Here is a 17,129-nt window from a genome sequence, read left to right as displayed (position 1 = left end):
TAGAGCACTTGTGAGACACTATGGAAAGACATATCATGCTTCTGGATACACCAATCACTTCCATACCTGCATTGCTGGACGCATTATACACAGCTTGGTTGGCCATACCTTCCGAACGCTTCCGACATCTTGTTGAATCAATGCCACGTCGGATAGCTGCTGTACTGAGGGCAAAAGGAGGACCTAAGAAGTATTAAGTAGTTGGTCATAATTCAGTGATCACTCAGTGTATATATATATATTTCTTTTTTTTTTTTTTTTTTTTTTTTCCCCTCAGCCAGTGAATGGTTTCCATTTGTTGTTGAGGAAATGGATGGGTTGAATGAATTCAAGGAAGAACTAGACAATTTCGTGGAGGGCACGGATGGGTGAACTTTGTTTTTTTTTGGTTGATGCTGTATAAGTTTGCTTTCTTGTTGCATCATTTGCCATTACTACTATGCATATACAGTATATGGCGTAACACTGCATTGCCCTCCTAGCGGTTGCGGGTCAGATGCCTGTGTCCTCATATCATATACGAATAACGGATTTGACGGAATTTCCTATAAAATTTGTGCGTGTGCCAATTATTACACTGAATAAATAAAACCAAAATTTATCTTGCAAAGAAAAAAAAAATTATAATAAAAATATTTTTAAAGTGTCATAGTTTTACCCTAGGTATCGAAACTATGGATATGGCGCTGTGAGTTTGTATCGAGTTGTTTTGTTAAGTGTACTGTGTGTAAATTATGTAGTTCTCTTCTATCAGATGAAAAATGGTTTAATCTTGAAACTCGGTGTTTCGTAACGTTGTATTTTAAGATTTTCCTTGTGAAGATAAACTGCGTTTTTTTTTCTTTTTCTTTCAGGAACATTCAAATTAGCGGTAGCTGATCTATCATATGTGATAATTGCCGAATTCAGGAGATGTCAGTCATTACAGAAGAAAGTGTCTTAAGGTTCCAGATTCCCTACCATTTTGATTCTGTTTTAATATAAGCCTTTATTTGATATGTTGATGCGGCGTATGTAGCATATGTACTTGTGTACTGTCAAGTATTTTGCTTTACAAGAAATTGTGTTTCAAGCAAAGCAGAATGTCCTGTCTATACAACGCTAGAGAGTGCAGTGAACATTCAAAATAATAGTAAGTTATTTCTTTTGTTTTGTCGTTTACTGGAAACGAAAAAAGGATATGATCTCACAAAATTGCGAAACCGTTCTATTATTTTTATTGCTCAAAACTGTTGTATTTTATTGATATTTCGCAAAACAGTTTTGGTTTATTTTTATTTACTTTTCATAGGTGGTCTAATCTTTGTCCTAACCGAAAATATTTTCGATTTAGTGATGTTTGCCATTGAAACACAAATATAATAAAAACGAATTCTGCGTATACTCAATATAGTCCATGTGGCGAGAGGGTTTTACAATTTAATTGTTATAAATTGATTTATTGCAGCTGATATATCAGCGTAACAGGTTACATTATATAGTGTAAAAATCACTAATGAATGAATGACATTAGTTTTCAAAACTGTTTACTCTCACTTGAATAAAAAAGTTGGCTGAAGGAACCCGTTAACGTTGCAGAAAACCTTCCTATCACTTCCACGTGAAACTGCAATAGCTTTAACATCTCACTGTATCTTGTTTGGCTCCCATTGCTTTCTACTTATGGCTGAAAACAGTTGTTATTATTGTTAGCCATATGGTGCAACATAGGCTTATGCTGCACCAGCCAAAAAAAAATTTGAGTATCCTGAGAGAGAAAGAAAGAAAAGGAGAGAGAAAAAAAAAAAAAGTAGAAGTAGGAGGGAATCACCAAAAAAGAGAAGAACGATGGTATCCAGCTCAGGACCCTGGGTGTGCCAAGCCCATACTCATTGACCCTAATCAGTACAAATTTGAGAAACTTAAAAGTTTTAACTTTAACTCATTTAGATAACCCATCTTTCCTGAATACATTGTGAACAGCTAACTACCTGTTACTTTATTTTAGATAATTTAAACCTTATTTTAACCATCTAGAAGATGCACAAAAAATTATAACAACAACATATGGTTGTCACTACCTTATAAGTTTCTTTTGGAAAAATAGGTAATAGTATGAAATGGGAAACTTTAAAAATTATTTCTTAATTGTGACATTATAATGTGCAATAAGATAAAAAAAAAATCATTAGCAACAACAGACTTATTATGCTAAAAAAAAATTTCCCATCTATTGTACAGCCAAAAATCAATAGTGCAGTTGGAGAAAAAATAATTACAGGGGTCCCCCATATCAAGTCCCCACAGTTACGAGGATTTGAAAATTAAAGAATTAAAGCTTTTTCCCTTGAGAAAATTCACTAAGCACTTGAATATTTTTTTGTGAGAATGATCTTTTTTTTATACAAAAAAATGTCTAATAAAGTAATTTTCCCATTTTTCAGTTCCTTCATCGATATTTTACCGTGTACAAGTACATAATAACCATTACTATATAATACTGGTGTAGATACACCACATCTACTCATCCTTTACCCATGTATTGAGCTGTGCAATACGTGGGCAGCCATGAGCTGCCCGTGTATTGGACTACCTCAAATAAGAAACGATTCGCTTGCAATACCGAGGTACCATGTATCGCCCACCCACCGATGAAAAGCCAACTAGCTTTGAAACGGTGCCTTTGAGGTGGTGGCACCCACTGAGAATAAGCAACAATAGTCTTCTCTATTAGTGAAGCATTACTTATTTGAGGTAGTGCAATACATGGGTAACTAGTTGTGAAGGATGAGCACGGTGATGGGAGAAACCCCTGGTACCGTTTGACCCTCAACACACTGGACACTGTGAAGGATGAGCACAATATGAGATATAGATGAAATTATGCCTTTCTCACTACTACCGTAGTTTTTATTTTAAAAGTTGTCTGTGGTGTATCTACACTGATATTATATAGACATAGAATCTTAAAATATTATGCCGGGTTTCATTTATTTATATAATAAACATTACGAAAATTTGGTCCCCTTTTTAAGTGGAATTTTCTGGAACCAATTATCCTCGGATAACGAGGATCCCCCATATACCAAAATTCTGTGGAAGGTTACCATAGCAACAGTATTTTTTTTTTTTTCTTTTTCTTTTTACATACATGCAAAAGAATTTTTTTATGACTAAATTCTTCCAGTTAAAAAATAATTAATGATGGAGATCAAATGTGAATAGCTTACTGGAGGAATGTAAAATTTACCCTGATGTAATTCTAATTGATATTTAAATTTATGAGTTTTACTGTTTTTGGTGTATGGAATACACCAAGCACTTCAGCCAAAGGCTAGGTTGCCTAATAAAGCAAATGAAACCTTATATGGTAAACTTTGAATATTTTTCTTTAACCCTGGTTTAGGTAATCTAACTTTATTTAATAACATTGTTTCCTAAATGCTTAATTAACAACATTTAACTCCTATATTAGTCTTAACTAATACCTGACTTAATAGGTTAGGTATTTAATAGGTCATAACTGCTATATGATATTCATTTTATATCATAGTGATGTGCATGTGATGTTAATTTGATCAAATAGTTTTAATTATGGCATTTATGATTATTAAAAGCCATTGAGAGATTATTGTTATTATTATTATTATTATTAGTAGTAGTAGTATATTTTCTTGATATTTTGCAAAAGTATTGATTTATTTTTATTTATTTACTTTTCACAGATGGTGTGAAGTTTGTTCTAACAAAAATATTTTAGATTCAGAAGTTGGCTAAAAGCAAATTTTTACACATCTATCCTGCAGCCGTCCTTTTTCAATTTATGTCCCTGAGTGTGCATTGCCTGAGAAAGAGTTAGAATAACATCACCAACCAGACCTCACAAGTGCTTAGTTTCCAAGTGCTGCAGTTTGCAGAACCAGCTTTTTGTAGAGTAAGAGTACCCCTTTGGGTTCTTGGCTAATCTGTTTGTTCTTATCTGGAACCAGATTAGTCAAGAACCTGTTCTCTGCACCTATTCCAACAGATCTACATCTTTCTTAAAATGAGGCTTCTAGACCCGTGTGCAGCACTCAAGATGTGGCATAACCTTTGCCTTGTACAATAGGATAATCACCTCCTTGCTGGCTGAGTTCTTTGTGTATGTCATTGACAGAATGATACGAGCTGTTCTAGCAGCTTGTCTGCCCTGTTCTGAGAACTTCATATTAGATTGTACATGTGATACTACCCAGATTAACATTTGGGGACCTGTCCACATCAAAGCCACATCCTTGCCCATTTTGTGCTGATCAAGAAATTGCAAATATTTTCTATGTGTATGTTTTGCGTTATTGTGTGAATATGCATATTGAACCAGCTGATGTGTACATGTCCTTGTCTGTGTGAATGTGACTGCAGCATATTTGTTTCATGTCTCTGTGTGAATGCAGCCTTGCCAGCATGGTGTATGCATGGGCTTGTATGTATGTTGTTAGCATTGCATAATGTATGCCAGTGTGTGAATGAATGGGCAGGTTGAACTAATGATTACATGAGTTTGACAGTTTCCTGGGTAAAATTTAACCTGCACAAAAAAAAAAAAAAAAAAAAGTGTGTGTGATGTTTATATTTAGAGTGCTGTGATCAGGGCCACATTTACACTTTTGGAGGCCCTAGGCACAACACAATTATGAGGCCCCAGAAGGTCAGGTCAAGTCAGTACAAAGTAAAAAAAAAATTCTTCAAACGTTTATTTCAGTTAATCAAATTCATAAATATATATTTTTTAATTTATTGAAAATAAAAGTTGACATTTCTATAAAAACTCATTTTAATAAAATAAAATAAAAGTAATACAGCATTGGTATATATGTATTAAAAATAAAGTATTATACGTACATAAGTATATATGTATTAAATTTAAAAAAAAAAAAAAAAAACTAACAGGTTTTTTTTCTGCCTTTGGTCTTAGCCAATATATCTATAATATCATCATAACCCGAGGGGCTCACATCTGGCGAGAATGGACTTGGTACACCCAGGGTCCTGAGCTGGATATCATCATCATTCTTCTCTTTCTTGGTGATTCCCTTCTATTTCTGACTCTCTCTCTCTCTCTCTCTCTCTCTCTCTCTCTCTCTCTCTCTCTCTCTCTCTCTCTCTCTCTCTCTCACACACACACACAGGGTAACTCAGGAAATTTTTTTGGCTGGTGCACCATAAGCCTCAGGCTTCCTTGCACCATATGGCTAATAATAATAATAATAATAAGTAATTGAGTCCATTGCATCTGATTCAGTGAATAATAACGATAGGTTACTTGTTTTATTTTGGTTCAAGTTGCTTCTTAAATAATTTTTAATTTGTTTCAACACCGAAAATGAGTGTTCAGCACTTGCGTTTGAAATAGGCATAGTCAAAAATATTTTTAAAATAGTTTCTACGTTCGGGAAGGTAGACCTTAACCCGTCATTTATAAATTGGTACATATTTTCAATTGAAAAATTTTCTTCTTTCATCATTATTAAAAATTGCTTAACTTTGTCAATAAATTTTTCCGAGTCAATATCAGTCCTATAAGTTTGTAAAATTTTGTTAATACTACTCATGTACTTGTCTTGATCTATATCTTTCTTTAAAAATATGTCAAACATAACTAATGTCTAAATAGCTTTTCGTCCTTTCGTTAATTTCCAAAATTAGCTTATTGCAAATGACATTAAAAGTATTAGCAAAGAAATTTTCTTTTCCAATAATATAATGTCATCATTAGATTGTGAAACTTCATCACACATTTTTTTCCGTTTTTTCGTTCTTTTCTTCCCATCTTTAAATTGTCTCATCTGTTAATAAATTCACTTCTTCATTTAAAGTAGCAAAACTATTTCTTATATCTAAAATAAAACCAACTAAAGACTGTAACAAATTATTAGCTAATAGCAATTCCATATCTGGATTTTGTAGAGATTTACTGGTCGCATTTATTTGTTGTAAAATTTTGTCCCCCACAATTGTTAAAATAGCTGTTTCTAAATTGTTAAAATTTTCAGCCAGTGATGAGCTCTAATTTAGAAATAGGTTTTTCATAAGGAGAAATGGATAGTTCAAGTAATGCATCCTTAATTTGTTTATATCCATGTTTCAATGCCAATATAGCATCAGCTCTTGTGGACCACCTCGTTTCACTTAGTATTTTAATTGTTAAAGATTTTTTTTCTAAATGTTTAAGGAGTATATCCCATCTTCTTGTTGAAGATGAAAAGTAATTATATACATTTTGAACAAAACAAAAATATTGCACTGCTTCCAGACAAGATTCTGCAGCATAGTTGCCAATTAAATTTAAGGAATGACTAAAGCATGGTATGTAATGTACAGAGGGACTATGTTTTTTCATCCTAGCTTGTAAACCTGTATAGACACCTTTCATATCGGCAGCATTATCATAGCTTTGCCCTCTGCACATTTTTATATCAAAAGATAATTCTTCTAATTTTTTTAATACTACCTCTTCTAAATATAATGAATTATGTTGTGTGTAATACTGATGAACCCAATAAATGTTTCTCTAATGTCAGAATTTGCTGTAACGTACCTAATTATAATGGCTAGTTGGTCAGTATGGACAACGTCTGGTGTTGAGTTGAATATTATTGCAAAATGAGCAGCTTCCTTAATTTCTGATATTAATATTTCTCTTGTTTTATTAGTTATTAACTCTATGAATTCATCACAAGTGTGGTAAGAAGGATAATTTGATCTGCCAGAACCACAGTTGGCATACATTTTAATGTGATGTTTTAAAAAATCATCAAATTCACTTAAATAATGTAGACATTATAAATAATTTCTGCAAGAATCGGAAAAAATATCATTTGTATTGCCTCTAAACGATAGTCCCAATTTACTCAGTAACTTAACGGTAGCTATTATTCTCTTTAAAACCTCTCTCCAATAATTTTCTTCAGATTGTATTTGTTTCATCAATTCAGAATCAATATGACTATTTGAAGAACTTGACTTTCTTTTGCGATATGTGCACATCGCTTGTATGTGCTCAGTAGAATGCTCGCAATCACATAAGGTTTGCATTATATTTCTACAGTCATTAAAACCCTTCATTAAGTTATTATTTGACTTAGAAAACAATTTGCAAACAAAGTAGTAAATTGATTTGCTCGTTTCTGAAAAAATTAGCCACTCTTGTTTTTCCTTTGTACCATTCGTCTTTTTAGTGTAAAAATGTGATTCATTTACATTTCTGATATTTATTCTATTGCGTTCTGTGTATTCTTTTTTTTTAATTTTCGATTTTACCAACATTCTGAAGCGTATTTTATTAAAATATGCTCGATAAATTTTTCATCAATACTAATTGGCCACACGGCTATATCAGTAGGATAATAGATAACTTGCTTTCTGGTAAGTACAGACTCCGATTGAAAATTTTCTTCAAAATTCTGTTGATTTGTTTCATTTACTTCTTTTACTTCTATATTGTGCACATTATTTTGATGTTTTTCTTTTTCATTTTCGTCTCCTGATACTGATAACAATGTTTCACTTTCATTTCGAGTAATTTGAGGTACATCTTCAGTTCTATGAAATCCTTCATTTTCAGAAGGACGTAAAAAGGACAAAATTGCTCCCTTTTGACTATTTAGCTGTTTTGCCTTTTCTTTGAGTTTTCTTTTATTAGCTCCGGATTCAAACTTTCTTGGCATCGTTACTTGTGTTATACTATTAAAAGCGAAATAAATATTTATTAAATCCAAAATATTAAAAATAATTTTTATAATGAGTACTAAATTCTTGAGTTTTAGATTGTATTTATTTCTTTATATGTAATACATATAATTACTTTTACATACTATATTACTGTTACATACAATTATAAAGAAATAAGTATAGATCTAAAAACTCAAGAATTTAGTACTCACTATAAAAATTACACGAAAAGATCAAGAAACCAATTCAAATTAAAAATAATTACGCTAAAAGCTAAAAAATATAAAAAGAGAAAGAATAGTATTTTTCTGTACAAAAAAATACCTTAGTTTTTTTAAAATAACAATAATAAATTTATTGAAAAATATATTCTTACCGACTCCGACAGCTACTTTAACCATATAATTAGGTATAAATAAATAAATTTTCTGTTTATACTCCGGGACGACCAAACGGTCAGAGGAGTTCACAAGATAGACAGAATACAAGAAACAGCATCGTATTCAGCAGTCACGGGCTTGAACCCCGGTCACCCAAGGCACGTATACTTATGCACCTGCACGCCTGACCACTAGGCTACGGCGGCTGCTATACAAATACTAATGGTAACTAAACTCTCAGTTGTTACGCGTGCGTACGAATGACGGTTAACTTCGATCGGTTACGGCCATGTGATAAAACGATATTTCAAATGGAGGTGGGAGGCCTCGGGGACCCTAGTTTTTATATTATGAATTTAATATTTAAAAATAAGTATTTTTTTTTGCAACTATAACTAGACTGTTTTTTATATAGTTGTTTGTGAGGAGTTAGGTTTTAAAGTGAGGCCCCCAGATTGCGCCTTATGGTAAATGCGGCCCTGGCTGTGATGAGTGAATGTGTTCATGTAAGAGTGAATGGGAATGTCCCTTTTATTATTTTTGGATGTGCACCCTGAATATAGTTTATATATAAAAAATAAATAAATAATAATAATTTTAAAAAATTACTATAACATTGAAATGACAGATTAAGACATGAAATTGTGGTATGATTGATCTTGGCCATGTGTGTAAACTGGTTAAATGAGTGGGAGCAATTTATATGTATATACTTATTAAAAAAAAAAAGTGTGTACAGTCTTTATTCATAGTGATATGATCTGTCAGTGTGTAAGATGCAGTTGGGAGAAAGTTGTTTACTCTCAACATTTAAAAAAAAAACTTTGTGTACATGTAGTATGATAGGTGCAAAACTGATGGAATGCACGTGTTGTGAATTTAATTTTTTGCATGAGGACCCCCCTGGATTGACTGCAGTGGGGGTAATCTTCCTAGGAAGCCCCACCTGCCATTGCTGATGCTGGCAGTGACACTGACACTTCAGGTGATCTGGCCAGTGTGGGAAGTCAGAATACTGACAAAAATGCCTAGATTATGGTCAAACCCCCACGTAGGGGCCCCCTCCTGGCCCTATCACTTCTATTCTTCCATTCTCTCACCCAAGAGCCTTACCACTCTAAACACTATCACTATTCTAATAGGTTCCGCCCGTAGAGGATGGATTGCCTCTGCAGGGGTGCCCAGTTTCCTGGTGGAAGCCTCCCTATCATCACCCCTTTACCCTCCTTTTCTCCAAGGCTCTGTCACCCCCACACTTATTTCCAGTTAAAAAAACTTTTTTTTTTTTTTTTTGGGTCCTCCCTGGCAACCCTAGGCGTTGCCAACGTTCACCCCACCAGAGACTTAAACGACACTACTGCCTGGCTCACCTCCACATGGTGAAGGACACGCAATGGTGGACCTTGGTTTTTCAAAGTCCCTATGACAAAGAGACCAGATAACAACAGACCAACACACCCCAACACTACACTGCTCAAAATACACTATAATCTACACTTTCTGGCTTTTACAGAGTCTGTTTTGCATAATAAAAGATCATTAATAGAGTTGGGAGAACCCTTTTGGGGCTGCAAGACCTGTAACACTATACACTATGTGCTTTCCAATGACATAATCAGGTTTAACATGGCCGACCGGGCTAGCCGAGTGGGTAAAGTACCTGCCCGGCAACCCAAAGGTCGCGGGTTCGATTCCCGCCTCGGGCTTGGATCAAAGTACTGCAAAAACTTTGGGAGGTGCAATATGGCCACAGAAGCCGATGCGCCAACAACTACCAAATCAAAAAAAAAAAAAAAAAAAAAAGGTTTAACATGAACAAAGCTGACTGGAAAACCTTTGTGGAATCCCTCCGACTTAATTCTCAGGATCTTTCACCCCCATAGGCACATAATCTTCTACACTCAGACCAGCATGACAGAAAACTCACAGCAGTCCTGACAATGACTTGCACAACAGCAATAAAAAAAAGTGCCGCCTAGAAAATATGCCAGGCTAGAAAGGCCCTCCAGAGGGCCCACAGATCCTGGCTTCTTACTGAAGTAAACACCCTAAAACAGATACAAAGCTGAGGAACTCCCACACAGCCTGATAAAAAGTATGAAAAAAAAAAAAAACTTTTGGCAGGCCTTGGTTGGGACCTCCAGGAACACTGACCCCTGAGTTGTGATCAAGCTGCCTAGAGGGAAAATCATAAATATAACAGTAACAACTGATGGGTCCCAAACCCATACATGGGAGGACACCATTATTAATATCCTGAATGCACTCTTCCCCACTGATATAGCCTTGCACTTATGTAGAAGCAACTTGAGGTCTGTGAGAGAAACAACAGTTAACACTGATTGAAGAGAAACTTCCCTCCCATTCACATTGGAGGAACTTAAACCAGCTTTAGAACAAAAAAAAAATAAATAAATAATAATAATAATAATAATAATAAATAAATAAAACAAGTGCCCAGGCTGTGACCTCATTGAGGTTGAAACAATTAAGAATCTGGGTGCGAGGTTAGCCTGTGCGGACATTGCTCCTTAAAGCTCTTCAAACAGAGAAGTTTTTCCTGATTTATTTTCTGCTTTATTAGTTTAAATTGTCATATTAACTTATTTTGTAGAGTAGCTTTATATTCCTAGTTACATACTTAGTTTAAAGTTTAACTTAGACAGAGATTTTGTAGATATTACTTAGTATCGGTAACGGTATCAAATCCACGTGTCACAAACCAAATTTTTTTTTAACCAAATTTAGTCGATTTATTAACCAACTGTTATATCAAATTATCTTCTATAAGTAGATTATAGAGCTAGTCAGGATCCTTAGTTTATTCTAAATTGAGATAGCGAGATTTGGAAGCTAATCAATACTTACGAGTCCGTAGAAATACTGTTCGTGAATTCCCGCCATTTTTACACGATAGCATAAGCTTAGTGTCGTATAGTGCATAATATAATATTGTCAATTAATCAGTAAATCTATTAATCTTGATAAACTTTATTGTCAATTAAATTGTACTTTTAACTCTATATATATATATATATAACAACTTAATCTAACAAATAATTAATACATAACTATAGTGGTACACGTGATACGGAAGTTGTATAAAGGGAACTCGTAGAAAACACTAGATACCGAAAAAAATATATATATAACATAACTGTTTTGGGATATAACTTAAGGATTTAATTTTTGTTTTGAATTTTATTGAATTAAATCGGAATCATGACTCTGACCAGAGCAGCAAAGCAAAAGGCTCAAGCTAATGGGAGTGCTGTGGTTCAGGGGAGAACTGAGGGGGGCAGTTGCCCTCTGAATCACAGTCTATTAAAATGCACTGTTTGCTTGATGTTTGCGGAGCAGTCGGGTACGGGATATGATACTGCCAAGGGGGTTGTCTTTGTGTGTGCACGATGTAAGGAGTGCAAGGAAATCAGGCGACAACTCAGCGTTGTTATGGGCCTTTATGAGAGCTTGAAGGACAGGGTGGATGCCCTTGAAGGAAATAAATTGAGGGGCCCATCAAGCTCTCAGCTGCCCACATCAACGCCAGAGCTTGCACTTGGTCATCAGGCAACACAGAAGCAGCCCCCTAGGCAGAATGCGCTGGTCCCACAGGAACTAGTAGTTGTTGGTGACTCTATTGTCAGGGAAACGAGGAACATCCTTTGTAAAAAGGATAGGTGGAATAGGACCAGGGTATGTCTGCCAGGGGCAAAGGTTGATGACGTTGTAGAGCGGATATCATCTTTTAAGGGCACAAAAGGTGATATAGTTGTACACGTTGGCACTAATGATATTAAGAGTAGGAGACCGGCGGAATTACTTAGCAAGTACAGGTCACTGTTGAAAAAAAGCCGTGAATTAGGGTTGAACTTGAAAGTGTCTGCAATTCTGCCCAGACACGATAGGAGGGAGTATATGATGAGAGCCTTGTCGATCAATTTGGCCCTGGAGGGATTGTGCAAGGCTCAAGGGGTAGAATTTTTTTCAGCCTGGACTGTACTTGTTAACAAGAGAGATTGCTTCTACAGGGATGGGATACACTTAAATAGAAAGGGTGCAAGAATTTTTGCTGATGCTGTCGAGGCAGTGTTAGGTGGGTCGGAAAACTGCTAGTTGGGGGGGATACAAGGACTAATAGATTAACAGTAGCCAGTGGCAGAGGTGGAAGTGATTCTTGCACTGCTTCTATTGAAATGAGCAGAAGTCTGAAAAACAAAATGCAGGATATTTCAGAGACTGCTGGTAGTCATTGCGGTACAGGTAAACACATGGGTTGTGTTAGGGTAGCTAAGAATAGAAACAGGTGCATGTATACCTGCGTGTACACCAATGCTAGGAGTTTGGTAAATAAATTTGATGAATTTGAGGTATTGCTCAAAACATCAAAGGCAGATATTGTTGGGATATCAGAGACGTGGTGTCACACAGATATAAGTAATGCGGAACTGGAATTTGGGGAATACAATGTGTATAGAAAGGATAGACAGGACAGGAGGGGAGGAGGGGTTATGCTATTAATTAAGAAACACATTAATTAAGAAACAAAGTCCAAGGAAGTGAAGCCAGTCGACATCGATGGACAGGGCAGCGTCGAGTCAGTTTGGTGTGACATAAGCATAGGGAAATCAAAATTGAGAGTAGGAGTGTGCTATAGGCCTAATGACTCTGATGAGTATAATAAGATTTTGTACAGGGAAATAGAGTGGGCCAGTAAATCAGAGAGTCTTATAATGGGGGACTTTAATTTCCCAGATATTGACTGGAATTTGTGGGTTGGTCACTTGCACACTAGCAAGGCTTTTGTGGATTTATTGGATGATTGTTTTCTACATCAGCATGTTCGTGAGGCAACAAGAGGGAGCAATACTCTTGATCTGATTATCAGTAGTGATTCTTCATGCATTAAGAACCTGCAGATAAATGAACCACTAGGTGGCAGTGATCACAGTGTGTTGAAGTGGGATTTACTCAAGGAGGTAACTACCATCAGAGGTAAAGGGAAGGGTTTTTGTTTTCGTAAAGGCGACTATGATGGTCTGAGACAGTATTTAAATTCTATACAGTGGGACCAACTGATGATGTTACCAACAGCAAACTCAAAATGGGAAGCATTCAAGGAACTAATCTTGGTGGCTACCAGGCTTTACATACCAACTAAGAAATATTGTTCAAGGTTTAGGCCTAAATGGTTGTCAGATGGACTAATGAGACATGTGGCAGAGAAGAAAAATGCATGGGATACATACAAATTAATGGGTGACATGGAAGCCTATGATAGATATAAGTTGGTCTGTAACCAAGTCACAAAGGAGATTAGGCAGGCAAAGGCAGACTACGAAAAATCCTTGGCAAAGGATGCAAAGAAAAACAGAAAGGAGTTCTTTACATACTTGAACTCGAGAAGGAAAGGGATAAATCAGATTGGTCCACTGGATATTGATGGTTCAACAGTTGAGGATCCTGCTCAGGTGGCTAACAATCTAAACGAGTATTTTGAATCTACATTCACGCATGAGGGAGGAAGGAGAATGATGTAGGTAAAGTAAACATTGGCAGTGAGCTGGATGATTTTGTAATAACTGAGAGGAAAGTGGAGGAGAGATTGTTGAGGATAAACATAAAAAAGGCACCTGGGGTGGATGGGATCTATCCAGTTATATTAAAGGAGGCAGCAAAGGAAGTATGCAAACCCCTAGCCATAATTATGAGCGCTTCTTTGGACTCAGGGGAGGTACCCATAGACTGGAGATGTGCAAATGTAACCCCAATTCACAAAGGAGGATCAAAGGCTGACACAAGTAATTATAGACCTGTTAGTTTAACTTCTGTTCCAGGTAAATTAATGGAGGCACTGGTTAAAGAAGCACTGCAGGATCATCTAGACAAGAATTCAGTTATAGCTCAGACGCAGCATGGTTTTGTTAAGGGTAGGTCTTGCCTGACCAATTTGATTGGATACTATGATGTAGTCACAAAAGAACTGGATGCAGGGAATAACTTTGATATTATATATTTGGATCTTAGAAAGGCTTTTGATACTGTTGCACATGGAAGACTGCTGCACAAATTGGAGCAGTGTGGCATTGGAGGCAAATTGCTGCTATGGATAAGGGGATGGTTGAGTGGCAGAAGACAGAGTGGTAATCAATGGACACTGCTCAACGTGGACTAATGTTATTAGTGGAGTTCCTCAAGGTTCAGTGTTGGGTCCATTGTTGTTTTTGGTGTTTATGAATGATATTGATGATGGGATATCAAGTTTAATGTCTAAGTTTGCAGATGATACAAAGGTTGGCAGGGTCGTTAAGGACACTACTGACGCTATGCTGCTGCAACAGGATCTGGAAAGGTTGAACAGATGGGCTGAGAGGTGGCAAATGAAGTTTAACATTGACAAATGTAAAGTACTACATATGGGTAACAGTAACCCCAGAGCAATGTATCAACTCTGCGGTACTACACTGACAGTGGTGGAGAATGAAAAGGACCTGGGGGTAATTGTGCAGGCAGATATGAAGTTCTCTGAGCAGTGCAGACGAGCTGCAAGAGTAGCTCATGGTGTCTTGTCAATGATATACAGGAATTTTTCTAGCAGGGATAAGGAGGTGATTATTCCCTTGTATAAGGCAATGGTTAGGCCACATCTTGAGTACTGTATACAGGTCTGGAGGCCACATTTCAAGAAGGATGTAGAGCTGCTGGAACGGGTACAGAGAAGGGCAACAAGATTAGTAAATGGAACAAAGGGTTGCTCTTACGAAGAAAGGCTTAAGTTTTGCAAATTTCAGAGTCTGGAGACTAGGCACCGGCGAGGTGATCTGATAGAGGTGTATAAGGCTTTGAATGGTTTGAGCATGCTCAATGCCAATGGGATTCTTCATCTTTCTCAGAATAATCACCTCAGAGGGCATAAATTCAAATTGAGGAAGGACGGATGTCGGATAGATGTGCGGAAATTTGCCTTTGGCCAGCGGGTGGTTGGTTGGTGGAACCGACTTCCATCACTTGTTGTTGAAGTTGATAGCCTAAACAAATTTAAAGCTCAACTGGACAGGTATTTCGAACGAACGGAGGGGTGAAATGGGAGTGGGTTTTTTTTTTTTTTTTTTGGCTGATGCTGAATAAGCTTGCTTTCTTGCATCATATGCCTCTACTAATGCTAATGCTAATGTGTATGCCATATCTAAAAATTTCATTACTTCATACAGCATGTCCCCCCCCCACTTTTTCTTACTATTGAATACACCATGAATTGTCAAACTAATAGAGTAAGCTTATCTGCGAAAAGATCTAAACCTCCCAAACACTTCCTAGTTCATTTCACAAATATATGTGGTCTCAATTCTAATCTCGATGATGTCCATGTCCACTTGCAGTCTGCCAAACCCCATGGTTGATTCAACTACTGCTCATCTCACATGCCCAACTTATTCGCTATATGATTCCTCTCACCTCAAAGGTGGTACTTGTGCATGTCCGTTCCGATATTTCCTGTCATAGACTTGGTAATTTGGAATCTCCTCTCTTCGATCTTCTCTGGCTTAAAATCTCTACCTCATTGGGTCAAATTCATCTGTTGTCTCTACTGTTCTCCCAACTCCACTAATCACTTGGAAGGCGCCTCCGTAGCCAGGTGGGAAGGAGCAGCGGTGCGTTAGCACACGCTTCTTGATTAGACCGGGGTTCGAGTCCATCACCACCAAATATGGAGGATGCGGAAAGGTCAGGGAATGACCACTGCATATCCCGGAGCAATATGGCCTTAGTTGCTAATGCTCCTAAAAACCAAATAACAACAACAACCACTAATCACTTGGAGCTCTTTGACTTCCTCTCTTTGCAACTTGACTTTTTCCAGTCCAACTTTCCTAACAGCGAGGTAATTTTCCTTGGTGATTTTAATGTTCACAACTCCAGCTGGCTTCCGTTTTCTAGTCACACTGACCCAGCTGGTCGAGATGCCGAGACTTTTGCATTTACTAATGACTTTGCACAGATTGTTCATTTTCCTACAAGAATACCGGACAATCCTAACCATACAGCCAACACGTTTGATCTTTTTCTCACAAACAACCCTTCTAAGTACATCGTTGAAGTGAATGTTCCTTTAGGCACCTCAGATCACAACTTGGTGATTGTCTCTTCTCCAATGGAGCCTTTATCTCATAGCTATTCCCAACTTTGTATTGTTTGGCATTACAAGAATGCTAAATGGGATGACCTGTGAGATTTATTTTCTTCTTTTCCTTGGTCAGATTACTGTTTCAAAACTTCTGATGTCAACATTTGCTCAGATTGTGTCAGTGAAATTATTCTTGTAGGAATGGAATCCTTTATTCCACACTCCACTTTAAAATCTCAACAACCTTTTATTTAAACCTTGGTTTTCCAATAAATGTGCTAGGGCTGTTCAAGAGAAGAATGTTGCATATCGTAATTGGCTTGTTTCCAATGCTTCAGTTTCATTTTCTGCCTTCTCCAAAGCTCACAATAATTGTAAAGCAGTTATTAACCAGTCCAAACTAGATTTTGAACAGGCTAAGAGTAGAAAACTTGCTTCTTGTCCTAATGGTAGCCGAGCATTCTGGTCTCTTGCCAAAGCTATTGGCCGCAACTTTTGCCCATTCTCCTCCCACCTCTGTCAAAACCAGATGGTTCTGTTGTCACTTCAGCCATGGATAAAGCTGACCTGCTGGCATTCCATTTTCCTTCAAACTCATGTATTAATGATCTTGGTAAAACACCTCCTGCCATTCCCAACACACTCCATTCAATTCCTCTTGTGGTCTTCTGTCAAAAGGATGTCAGAAGGATTTTGACGAATCTTGATGCTAAGAAAGCTCCAGGTCCTGATGGTATTTCTTCACTTGTTCTCAAAACCTGTGATCCTGAACTTACTCCTGTTCTTTGCCGCTTTTTTCACTTTCTTATTCGAAAGGTGTTTTTCCTTCTGTTTGGAAATTTTCTCATATCCAGCCAATTCCTAAAAAGGGTGACAAATCCCTCCCACCCAATTATCGTCCCATTGCAATTACTTCTACTCTTTCTAAAGTAATG

At 36.8% G+C, this 17,129-nt stretch overlaps 1 protein-coding gene across 3 annotated transcripts in view; it reads left to right on the top strand.

Annotated features, from left to right (window-relative positions):
- Positions 1 to 975: 975 nt before the first annotated feature.
- The window catches only part of LOC150076054 (transcription factor CP2-like protein 1), a 274,831-nt gene continuing 258,677 nt past the window's right edge, over positions 976 to 17,129 (top strand). For all 3 annotated transcript variants that reach the window (XM_090387036.1, XM_090387034.1, XM_090387035.1), the window contains exon 1: positions 976 to 1,132. The gene's annotated coding sequence lies outside the window, so the exon portion shown is untranslated. The remainder of the gene's footprint in view (positions 1,133 to 17,129) is intronic.

The sequence above is a fragment of the Mastigoproctus giganteus genome, chromosome 13, assembly GCF_048544385.1.
Source record: "Mastigoproctus giganteus isolate SK-2022 chromosome 13, ASM4854438v1, whole genome shotgun sequence".
Taxonomy (NCBI): domain Eukaryota; kingdom Metazoa; phylum Arthropoda; class Arachnida; order Uropygi; family Thelyphonidae; genus Mastigoproctus; species Mastigoproctus giganteus.
Note: the sequence above shows the minus strand (reverse complement) of the source record. Positions and strands in the feature narration are given on the sequence as shown.